The sequence below is a fragment of the Uloborus diversus genome, chromosome 3, assembly GCF_026930045.1.
Source record: "Uloborus diversus isolate 005 chromosome 3, Udiv.v.3.1, whole genome shotgun sequence".
Taxonomy (NCBI): Eukaryota; Metazoa; Arthropoda; class Arachnida; order Araneae; family Uloboridae; genus Uloborus; species Uloborus diversus.
This window is the reverse complement of record NC_072733.1, coordinates 182,927,641-182,940,640: the sequence shown is the minus strand read 5'-3', so window position 1 is coordinate 182,940,640 and position 13,000 is coordinate 182,927,641.

Below are 13,000 nucleotides of genomic sequence, written 5' to 3'. Positions count from 1 at the left end.
AATTTTGAATTGAAAAAACTAATGCATAATTTTAAGCACGGTTGCTATGCTTCATCACAGAAAAATAAAAGGCTTTCCAGTTGAGAAAAAATAATTTTGGACTTAGTAGCAGATGGTTAAAAGGATTTTGGGTACAAATTGTCTGACTTTGCAGGAAGATACTAAATCTTTATCAACAATTCCTTTTTGTTAATTATATGAGAATAAGTTTGTAGTACATTTGTTAGGTACATCGACATTTTATGAATGAAACAAATGTAGAGAACAAATATTTTAAAATTAATAAATTCAGATAATCCATATCACAATCATATTGTAAGGACGTTTTTTCTTGACTATTAAAAGTTTAAAAATTAAAAAAAATTGTGGATATTAAATTGAAAAACATATTAGAAATGTTTTGTACTAATGAAAATATTTTCAAACCAAAACACAAAAAAAACACGACATCCGGTGAATCTGAAAAACATATTTCTTTAAAAAGTTAGTGATAAAAAGAAAAAATATACAAGCTAAAAAAATTTTGAAAATTCTAAAAAAAATGGGAATATTCAAATTATGTGGAAAAAACGGGAAATTTAGTACTTTACATCTCTTCCAGCAATTGTTGCCATGTGTTGATTATAACTAATTTGTAGTTTTAGGCAAACTTTCATGCCTCGTATGTATTACAATGTTTTAGTTAAAACATTGTGTTTGTTATCCGAAGAGAAAACCTGCAAACTTTATATAGCGCAGTATTTAACTAACTGGTATTGCTGCAGTTAATTATATCAATAATCATGTGTTTATTGACAATCATTTTAAAGTGCAAAATATTTTTAACGTTATACAAATATAACCAAAATTTCAAAGGCTGATAGAGACAGATGCAAATTGTCACGCAGACGGTGACAATTATTGTTCTCTGCTCCAATGAAAATGGCTGATTTGAAGGAACAAACACTGAAAATCAAGTTATTGAACTGCAATGTCTGAGGAAACAGATACTATTCTTTCCAAACCATCAGCCATTTAAAATTCATTTATATCTATCGATTTTTTTCTTACTCAGAACTAAAAGTGAAGTTGAAAATAATGTGTACTTTCATAACGCCAAGGGACCGCAATTTTGCTCGTTATAACAGAGTGCTTGTAAAGAAAATAGAGTTTGTGAAAAAAAATCATAAATATTCATGTATACTTACTTTCTCAGTCTTTTAGTTTATGTATTTTCCTGAAGAAATCTGAATTTGTTTCGAAGTGTCTTATTCTAAATTTCTTGTAGCATTGTTTTTCAAGAAATATACACAAGGCCTGAAAACAAAGTCATTTGCACTCCTGGCATAGAAAAATGTTTGAAGTTTTTCTGCATGTGAAAAGCTATTGAACATTTTGCGGGTATTCTAATTTCAATCTCTTCACATTTGTTGCTATCATTTTTTTTTCATCTTCATTTGAATATGAACTGCAATATTGTCTCTCGGTATTGATAACAATTATCAACATTTATTTTTTGTTCAAATGCTTCTCTACTCGCAAATTAAAAGAAAAAAAAACTGCTGTCATCATTTGTTAAGAGAATTATTGACTCATCACTAGTTTGCAGTTGACTTTGGATGTTACAGGAATTTTTCAAAGAAGGGATAAGTTGAACTTGAAATAAGTGAAAAGTCTATGAATCACAAAAATATTGCTAGTTTTAAGCGGGGTTTGCTCGTTAAAAGCGAGTTATGCTCCCATAGACTTAACATTGTACCCCATCCAAATATTTCCGACTTCCTCGTTAAATCAGGGCTCGTTATAAGCGAGTTCAACTGTATAACGGAAGATTGTTGACACATACTAATAAATAGAAATAGAGACGAAGTTATTGTTATCTAACTTATGTACAGTTAAAAAAAGACAAATTCGTTTCTGACAAACTAAAAGTTTCACCATCAAGATTTGCAGCAACGTGTTCACTATGTCTCTATAAGTTGTAATGTTATGCAAACTTCAGTTTACCTTTTCATATTTTTTTTTCGTTTAAACTATCATAATAAACACTATTTTATGTGAAAAAACTTCGTAGGAGCTAACCAATATGCATCGTTTGCAGCATTTAATTCAAAGTTGAGAACAAAAAATTGCACAGAAAAAGTTAATTTCTGAAAAGAATCAGTGGAATTTATACGCAAAGTGCCTTTTTATGCTAGAATTCATTGTGGAAAGCAGAATATTTGAAAATATAAAAAAAAGGCTTTGCCGTGATTAAAAAATGTCACTGTTAAAACTGGACAAAATTATATGGACAACGAGCATTTTGCCCTGAAAAACTCTAGCAATCAATACCCCATAACCAAGAATTTTTGGCAACACTCAACCCTTCTCTTTTGAATTTTTATTTCTGACATTAGAGTTGGTCGTGATATTAGTTTCACATCATGAAACTTTCTTTTTTTGTAAAATATGTTGAACAGTTTGAGAACTGCATTGTAACATGAATTACCATCTAATATGTATTGATGTTTGTTTTTTGGAGCAAGCTCATCTCATTATCATGTGTTTCACACATACAGAAACAGATTTCCTACCTGTTCGTCTTTGTGGTCCTTATTTGCTGGGATTTGCGAGAAAGATCTAAATGACTAATCTTTATCTATTCAGATTTGTTGCTGTTTGATGTACATTAAGTCGTGAAGTTTTTCAAGCAACCACTTTCGTTTTCTCAAATTCTTTTTAGTTTAGTACCTAACGGCACAACAGTAAAAGTAGAATGTGACTTTCCTTATCGTTTACTGAGCATTTATATTGTTATGTAGTGCATTGTGCAGAACAAAAAACAAGCAAATTTTGCTTTTTAGATCACAAATCTAATTGTCCTTATAATTTTGTCCAAATAACAGGGATGTATAAATTCAAACTTCATTGTATAAATACGAAATTTCTATGAATTTCCAATAAAAGAATTTAAAAAAGTCTTACCATTAGTTTCTAGTCTTAAAATTTGCATAACTTTCCAACCAAAATGAGTCAAGTTTGGGGGATTTTCTTTTGTTCTTATAATTTCGACCATTACTGTATTTTTATTTCAGCTGCAAACTCTTTAGTTACAACCCTTGGCTTCGTTTATTCTCATTTGTTGTTAATATTTGTTAGTTTTTTCGATTCTAAGAAATATTAACACATGCAAAAATGATTGATAACCAATATTCTCAACACAAGTGGAATAAAATGGATTACTTCTTGACAACCTAATTTACTTTTTGGAGGATTTTTTACATTTGAAGCAACTTTTGAGGGAATTATCATAACTTGAAACATAACAAGTTGGCGATAGATTTCCCATCCAGCATTCATTAAGAACTTTTTACAGTGTTTGAATTTTTGGGTGTCATTTGTCAGCAAATTTCTTTCAACTAAAGCCTGAGAGGAAAAGTATTTTCAAAAAAAAAAAGAAAGAAAGAAAATAAATGAACAAACTAACTACTGTTAAGTGAGAACAATAAGCAATTCGAGATAGCTCAAAAAAAAAAAAAAAAAAAAAACTCAAAATTGACTTTTGGTTCTGATTTTAGAGGAAAAATAAGGTATCGATGATAATATGAGGAACCTTTGCATCAAGAGTTATTAGAAAACAACTACTGTATTTTCTGTCAGTACTACAATCTGAAAGACAACTAGCAAGAGCATACAATCAGCTTACATGATCCACTGCAAAAGTAAATTTCTCTATTTACTTTCAAATTATTTTATATATTTAAATACACAAAAAACTACTTAAATTGGTTTAAAAAATATTCTGAGTGTTAAATTTTCAAAGAAACTAAATAAAATATTGAAAACAGAAACGTCTTCTATTGCACCACCGTTATATGCTCTATTCAAATTAAAGAATTTTGCAACAATAAAACTTTGTTTCAGATATTGAAATGCCTTCTTTTTTCTTTTGTAGATTTGAAAAAAGTGAATGATTTCCACTCTTATTTTTACTGAAGACTTTATCAGTCATGCTAATAAATGAAAAAAAAAAAAAAAAAACACACACACAATACAGCAGAAATACAGCTCACTCATTTTTTTTTCTTTCTTTTTATTATTACATAATGTTTTGTAACATATTTATCACAAATTGACAATTTTAAGTTTTATTCTACTACTTTCTATGATCTTCTGAAGTTAGAAATCGCAAATTTAAAAAAATGTCCCACTCTTCATACATGTGACTTAAGGCCACTAAACATTCACATACAACAATGAAAATGATAAGAACAAGTACACTGATTTGGCATCCACAATTTTCTCTTCAAAATCAAAGGACAAACTGTCAATAAAAAATTAAATAACTATTCACTTTGTTGAAAATTTTGTCAGGTAAAATGAAAATACTTTATACAAGTAATGAAGATACAAATAAGTTACATAAGAGAAAAATGAAATGAATACTAAAAAAGGAAAATGCTACAATAAAATTTTAGACTTAAATAGAAAATGATCAACATTTTTCTATTTTTGGTTAGTAAAAAGAAGCTGCATTATTTTATAAATGCAGAATAAGAAAAATTCAGAATTACAAATCACCAAATGCCTCACCATGGGTTAACACGGATACTTAGAGACGTAACGCTCAGAGTGAAATTTGGAAGTTAAAATGTATGATAATCAAGCTGTTTTAGATAAAATTTATAAATTTAACAAAATAACTAAAAATTAATAAAACGACTCGACGTCATAATAGTATGAAAGTTCAGGAAAAACTCTTCTATAATCCATATTCAAAGTTACAATTAAATCTTTCAAAGTTGATTTCTAAAAAATGTATAGAAGATTTATTTAAAAAAAAGCTAATAAGTTACATAAAAATTCATATTAGTTAGTAATTGCATTAGAATTTTCCAGCAGAATATCACAATTCACATGTTTACTAAAATGCTTTAAACCAGTTATTCCTCTTAATGCTCTACAGAAGTATGAAAAAAAAAAAAGGCCGACACATGTATATACTTTATTATAAATTACTGTAACTTTAAACTACTTAACTATAACTGAAAAAGTGATATAATTTATAAATCTGCTAAAATATTAAACGTTATGTATTACTTAAATAAACAAGATACATTTTAAAGAAATTTTGAAATTACCCTTTTAGTCATCTGGGAAAATTACTAAATGCAAGAAGATTTTATACAACTTAGCTAGAATTTAGCTTATTATATGAAAACAAAGTTTCATACATTTCAAGTAAGAACTTGTTTAGAAAATTATGCAAGACTTAATTTTTTCTATGAAATAATTTTCAAATATGTTAATGTAGGGGCAGGTGTTTAAAAATATAGAAACAAATATTAATGACCTTAACATGCACTTTAAAAATAGGAAGAATCTCAAAGACATGCATTCAAATCCTGTATCACATAATGCAGTTGTATATAAAAGCAAAAATATAAAATGTACACAATAAAAGTGTATTAAAAATGGTCCCAGAAAAAAGGCAAAGAAAAGATCTTTGCTTGTTTCCACAAAATAAGTTCTCAGAGACTAAAGAAATATAGAAACATGAAGGTACAAAACCCTACATTTCTAATATCATTTATAAAAAAGATAATTTTTATCTATCTTTAAATAAATCTTATAAAATCACTGGATACAGATAATTAAAGTGTCATTACAATCTGGCATGGGAAAATTTCAGAAAACACTTCACAAAATATACTATCCTAACTGTTACAAGAAATGCTCAAAGACTAATAATAATCACAAATCATTTCATATACCTGATGTTCCTGCATGACTGCTGTAAAAGTTTTACAAAAATTTTGTTTTGTGAACATGTCATGAGTCAAGAAAACCTTTTCTGAACATAGTCATGTCAGACAAAGCATGAAACTATTTTTATATACTATCTGAAACACCTCAATAATATTCTAAGAGTGCAAGACTTTTCAACTGCATTTACAATGAGATGAAATACTTGAAACCAAATACTATGGTAGAAACATGTTATGGAAAGAGCCAAAATAAATGGCTGTACAATTTTGGTAACATGATAGCCTCTCATTATACTATTCATTTGACCTTTATCTTATTTTTTCTGTTTCTTGAACCATTAACATTTAGTGAAAATGCTTTACTTTATATTTGTGGCACAAAATACAAAAATTATTCATTTCTCAGAGAAAGTCCCCCCCCCCCATCTATGAACAAAACGGGGTAGTTTTCTATTTATATACCTTATCTTGATAGAAAATATAAATTTATCTTTAAAAAAAGTAATTAGTAATGTTTCTTTTTTCTGGCATTTACTGAGAAAGTCATCGCATCAAACATTTTTCTGTAACTACATTTTTTTTTGCAAATGCACAGATTTATTTACATTCACGTAAATTAAATTGTTATTTTTGATGACCTCATTTACATCACCACTTTGGCATATAACTCCCCCTCTCAACAAGGGTAATGTAGTGAGAGGCTACAATAGCATGTTTTTCCCTTTGATCTAAATATAAAAATCACTTATATCACCAAAAATAATTTAGGGATGCAATGCTTCAAATTTAAACTAATCATTAAAATATCTTGAAACTATGCAATGATTTTCTGAATAGTAAAATGTACCACATTACTATGAATATATAACAGGGAGACATTTTTAAGTATGCAGTGAAAAGAACAACAAAAAATATATAAAATGCTATTTATCATTTAAAAATAAAAAATAATTTATACAAAATATTCATATTAGTATAAATGTATGAAATATGTACCCTACAATTGAAAAGTTAAGAGTACAATTGATGCATATAATACTAATAGATCTTATGTCATGCACTTTGCGAGAAGTTTACACTTGTTGTAAAAATGGTTTTAATGTCTAAGTCAACTATATCTTAATGTGTTTACAAGTACATTGCAAGTAAATATTCATATAAAAAGCTAAATATACTTATATAAATACTTGAGCAGCATGATTACAAAAATGGCATAATAGTTTTGCAATGCAAAGTATAACAGACTTATTTTTCTAAGGAAAAAGCTTAAATGGAATACATTATATAAGCACCTTTCTTTTTCTCTCTAGAAAAATCCTACTAAAAATTTCAAAACAAATATTGACATTTATTACTTCAGTTTGCAAGGTTGGTTATTTAAGAAGTCTGAATATTCAATTAAGTCATGGTACTAACTTATAAATTTTAAATTATAACATTATTCACCACATTATAAAAAAAAGTTTTAAAATTAAAAATATGTTGGAATAATTATCAGGGAAAAAAAGAAATATCTTGATCTCATAATTTCACTTAATTACTCAGACTATCCACTTAACAGTTAAATGCAAAATGAAGTTTTAATAACATGAAAACAATATCTATATACTGTCTTCCATGTGCATTAATATAATAGCTAGTTATTAATTAATAACTAGCATCATAAAAAACCAAAAGCTCCATTTTAACCAATAGTTATATTTCACTTTAAGTTCACATTCATTTTATTTTTTGATTAATTTTATCAACATTTCAAGTTTGTATGAATGAATCTTAAAAATCGTTTTTAATTTATAAAACCTATCCACTTCGAGATTTATAATTAACCCCAGGAAAATTAAACCAAGGCATTGAGTAACTCAAAAACTATATGCATTAATGACTGCAATACCAAAATAAATATGAAGATATACAATTTGTATTCTGATGAGACTATTATAAAGGCTGATATGGAACAGGCGATTTGCAGTTTAACAGCTATCTAGAGACAGATGATCCTGTAAACATTTGACAGCTCAAAGGCTCAAGTGTCCTTTCCCCCGAGTTAAAAAGTAATTTCAGATTAACTTGGTTGCACTAAGCAAAAAGCCATCAACATTGATTCATGAATAATATAATAATTAATACTATGTGTACCAAGAGCACACACCTGTTTTAAAAATGAATCTTTCTCATTTCAACTAGTATAGAGTTTATAGTTAGACTTGTAGAATCAAAAAAGGCACAGCTGTTTTTAAATAATACTTACAAAATAACTGAAATAAAATGGCTTTTATAAAGAAAAAAGTAATAAATAAATAACAGAAATGTTGCATTCCAATTCATATTTTGAAAATGTTTCTTATACTTTGGTTTGTTGTAAAACAATAAGGGGGAAAATTAAGCTCATGAAATATACTTTCTTTATGACTCCAATAATCAGTCACACTCATCACTACATTCATAACATAGACTAGTAACAATTCAATAAAATAAAATTTTACATGAATGAAAACCAAAGTAAAATGCTTCATCATTTTGGATAGAAATCTTACAATAAAAAGGTGTAAGTTTTCTTGACAATCCATTTTAATCATACAGTGACTCACTCTTTCATACATTACTTCTCTTTTATACTTCTTTCAATTGGTCCCAGCAGAGTCCAATACATATTAAAGTTCATCTATAATAGGTTTTTCATTTATGTGTTTTTCAGTCACTTCAAATACCTATAAACAGTGCCTCATTGTTATTCAGAATGTCAAAAAAAGTACTTTGATTGAAGCACTAAGGAACTCATAACTAGAGGAATTATCAATACATTTTTGACTATGAAAACATAACTATAGAAGTTAAATATCTTTCAAAAAGATGAAGATTAAAAGCGAATAAATGTAACTACAAAGAAGTATCTTTTAATGAAAAAAATGAAACACAATAGTAAAAGAACATAGAATATTAAACTTGCATAATTCAATCAGAAATATTTAGCACTGCTTCATTTTCAATAATATTTAACTTACTAAATTAGAAAAATAATGGTACAAAATACCTAATAAATTGTGATTCACTAAAACTATTCAAACAATAACTAATTGATAAATAGATTAATATAACTCTTTCAGAGAACAGAAATATCAAAAAAACATAACATAGTTTACATAAAAAATATATTTAAAAGAAACATTATCTTTCATTGCTAACAAAAGAAATAATAAACTGGGAAACAAAAAATTATGATGATTATACACTATTTATACATAATTTCTTTATAAAAACTAGAAAGATACACAATAAAAGGTAAAGGAGAATTGAAGCTATTACGTTGCAGCCATTATAGCTTTGAACCTAAGCAGTGGTTGAAAAAAGTTTTTAGCCTTAAAAATACATGAAAATTCTTAATTGAACCACAAATTAAAATTTAAGAGGGACTGATTCTGTGAGCTTTCATAAGTGAAGTTAAAGCATATTAAGCAAACATTAATCACATTTTTTAAGGATACTTAAAAAAAACTGTTGCTACAAATATTGTGCACGTTACTAAGTTGTATATATTGAGTTTTTATTTGTTTATTTACATTCCAAACATGCTTTTCAGTAGAGAGAAGTTGAGAAAATGTAACAAAAAAGCTTAGATTAATTAATGTTACTCTGTTTTGAATATTTCAGCTCAGTACAGTGAAGTTCAGAAAATGTAAGAAAAAAGAAGCTTAGATTAATTAATGTTACTTTGTTTTGAATATTTCAGCTTAATGCTTTTCAGTTTTATTATATTCACTCAATTCTGCTAAAATCGCACATTTTTCAGTTTTAAATTGAATTTTGAATAGAGAAAACTTTTCCATTTTCCGCTTCAAATAGCATTTGCCGATGACTAATCAGAAATCTTATGATGAGTATTATCTAATAATTTATTTTTCTATGAAAAATATTTTTTTAAAAAAAGGGAAGAAAATTGATCAAATACTTTTTAAGTTCAGAAAAAAAAATGATTTTGATCACATACTTTTATTTTGAAACTTTTTTTATTTGAGAAGAAAATGAAGTATTTTGAAGATGAATTTTTTTTTAAACAGGCTTTTATGTTTTTCGCTCAAATTCAGATCGAAATAATAAAAAGGACTTTTTTAACTTTGAATGAAAGTTATAGATATTGAAGTATAGGAATCCTGATTAGATTCTACAACAAAGTTAGGGAACGAGAAGGACCCAAAAGGTATAACAAGGTTAAAATGTCTCTGATTTCCCAGTAATCAAGAATAAGCTTTATAATATTTTAAAAGATAAATGTTCAAAATACCAAGCTCAACGTACTGCAAACAAGAAAAATTTGAACTGCTTTTATTTTTAAAATAAGTTTGGTTTTTACTTAAAAATGCTAAAAAAACTAATAAAAATTAAGCATGTTGCAGATTACTTTTAGGTATAAATAAATGGAAAATGCAAAAAATTGTATTTAACCTCTGATTTTCAAATGTTACGATATTTTGCTTATAAAAATAACTATACTAAATGAAGCATCCAAATTCAACTAGTAATAATTGCAACTTCAAAGGCAAATAGAAATTTACAAGGAAACTATCTAAAATATTTGCATCAAAAAGAAAAATAATAAAGGATCAATAAAGTTCCCTTTGCAGTGACAGGAGAATTTTTGAATTAAATTTCATTAACTCTGTATTCTCTTTTTGCTTATCAATTATGTGAATTTGAACATTGTTATATGATATTGAAAAAAAAGAAAGTAGCACTTTAAACTTTTCATAAAAAGTGTTTGAATGGAATTAATGTCTGTCATGTAAAATTTACAAACAAATCTGACTCCCAAATGATCATTAAAAAATGAAGTGTTCAAATTCCTTATCAAATAAAGTAAGAGTTCAATTGTGAGTAAATCATAAATTAACTTTAAAACAATTCTAAAGTTGGTATTTTCATTGTGTTTATAAGGAGCAATCCAAAGTTTTGGGACAACAATTTTAGAATCTGAGCAGCATAACATAACTGCCTCTTGTTCATCGTTCTTAACAATTTTCGATGCCTTGAGTGTAATATTTTACTGGCAAAAATATGGTAATTGAATAGAATTTAATAAGGATTTTATAACTCTAAGAATAACCCAATTCATTAGGAAATAAATTGCTGCTAAAAACAATTTTCTCATAGTTTTCAGGAGCACAATTGAATTCATATAAGTTCAACTAATTTTTCTGCAATAAATTCGGAATATAACTACAGTTTTCTACAACGACAGTGGAAGTAAAAACTATATTTAAAAAGTTTTATTGGGATAAAAGATGTTGAAATACTGTAAAATATTCAACTAAGCATTTTAGTTTTGAGTAAATGAATTGGTATAATTAACCTATTTAAAAATTATATGTAATACAACTTTTGTAGAGATTATTTAATATTTTACATTTGCTTGATTGAATATTTCATTAACTTACACAGTATTAAGGCTAGATAGAATTAGAATGAAATGTCATGGCTAAGAATATCAATGCAGATAATCCTTAAAGTGGAAATAGAGAAGTACAGCTTTCTTAAAATCATACATTTACAATCCTTTTAATGAAGCATTTTACAACCATATTACAGAACATAACACAACAGTTTTCAACCATAAATATCTAACAGGTAACTGTTGTAATAGGTACATAATTCTTATAACTTAAAACAGATTTTAACAAATAATTAGCTCTCAAACTAATTAGGATCCTTTTTTTCTTCCTTCAAAAACAAGCGACATTTGAATACAATATCTTAACAAACACAACAGTTTCTATAACATCAACACTCTTTTTACAAAAAAAAAAAAAAAAAAAAAAAAAAAGCTTACAACATAAAGTGGCAGAATTTACCTACAAAATGAATCATAGGTCATGGATTTGAAAAACAGCACTTCTTTTAACAACACATAAATAAAACCTACCAAAAGCAATCAAGAAATCAAAGTAAAATCGTCTACTGAAAGTCATCTTAAAGGCCCACAAATATACTTTTACAAATGTCAAGTTAAAAGTATATGACAATTTTCCGAATTAGTAAATACTACATCTCGGCTGATTTTACTTGATTCTAACTTCAAAACCTTTCAAAACTTATCACAGTAATCAACTATTGTTATTATTAAATCTTCAAAATTACCATGCACATGAAAATAAGCTGAAAGCAAAATTAATGAATCACATTAGCTGATGATTGCTTAATTTTGTGTTTTGTAAAAAGTAATTACAGAACTAAAATAATTTAAAATTAATAAAGGTTTTTTGAGCCATTTAAAGAACCTTCATTTAATGGTTTATACAAACAGAATAAGTCAATGAAATACTAGAAATGAAAACAATATGCATTATGAAATTTAAAATCTGCTTGATAGAAGCAAAAGGAAATAATTTACTGAAGTGGTATCCCAGTTAATGAGAAGTTCATATGAGCAAGCTTCCAATCCAAATTCTTCCATGAAAACAGGTAAACTTCATATTAATGTTTATGATAAGCATAAATTACCTGAAACCAAATAAAACAATCATTAAAATCATACTTTTAAAAGAAAACTTATTCTAGAAAGGAAAAGATTCTTTGAAATATTTAATAAATAACACATATTTTCATCTTAATCTGTTATTTTAATAAAAAATATTAAAAATATATATTCTTAGTTCATCACATGTCTATCATGTAAAAAGTGTAGTCCCTTTTAGTAAGTTATGCATTCAGCACTATTTCACACCTCAAATACTCAATTTCTATAAAAAAAATTTGATCCAGAATAACATCTGCTGTCAAATATAACCTGCACTGAACTGTGGAAACAATTATTTTTCAAGGGACTGAACCATGTCTCATTTCACCAAGAAAAGGTAAATTTAGTGTTTCAAGAGCAGAAGAAAACTTGGCTGCCCTATCTGTGGATTAAAGAGTTACCATGTATTTCCCTGCATAGGCAAAGAATTTTTATAACCTTTTTTAAAAAATTAGGTTATGGAGGTCTGCCTACATACGAATCTGTACATTTTGTAAAAAAGTCTGCACTTCAGCTGATCTGTAAGCAAAATGACTAAAAACTGCCACTCCTTAACTTATGTAGTTTATCAGGACTGGTAGTGAGTTCATGAATGAATACCTGAATGTTTAAGAACATTGATGAAGGGAGGGGGTTTAAAATTACCACCCTTATTGATTAAATATACACATGGGGTTGCACAAAAATTATGTTACCCATCACTAATGACTTTTATGGGCACCCTCCAACCCTACATACATTTCACCCCTTATTTGAAAAATCT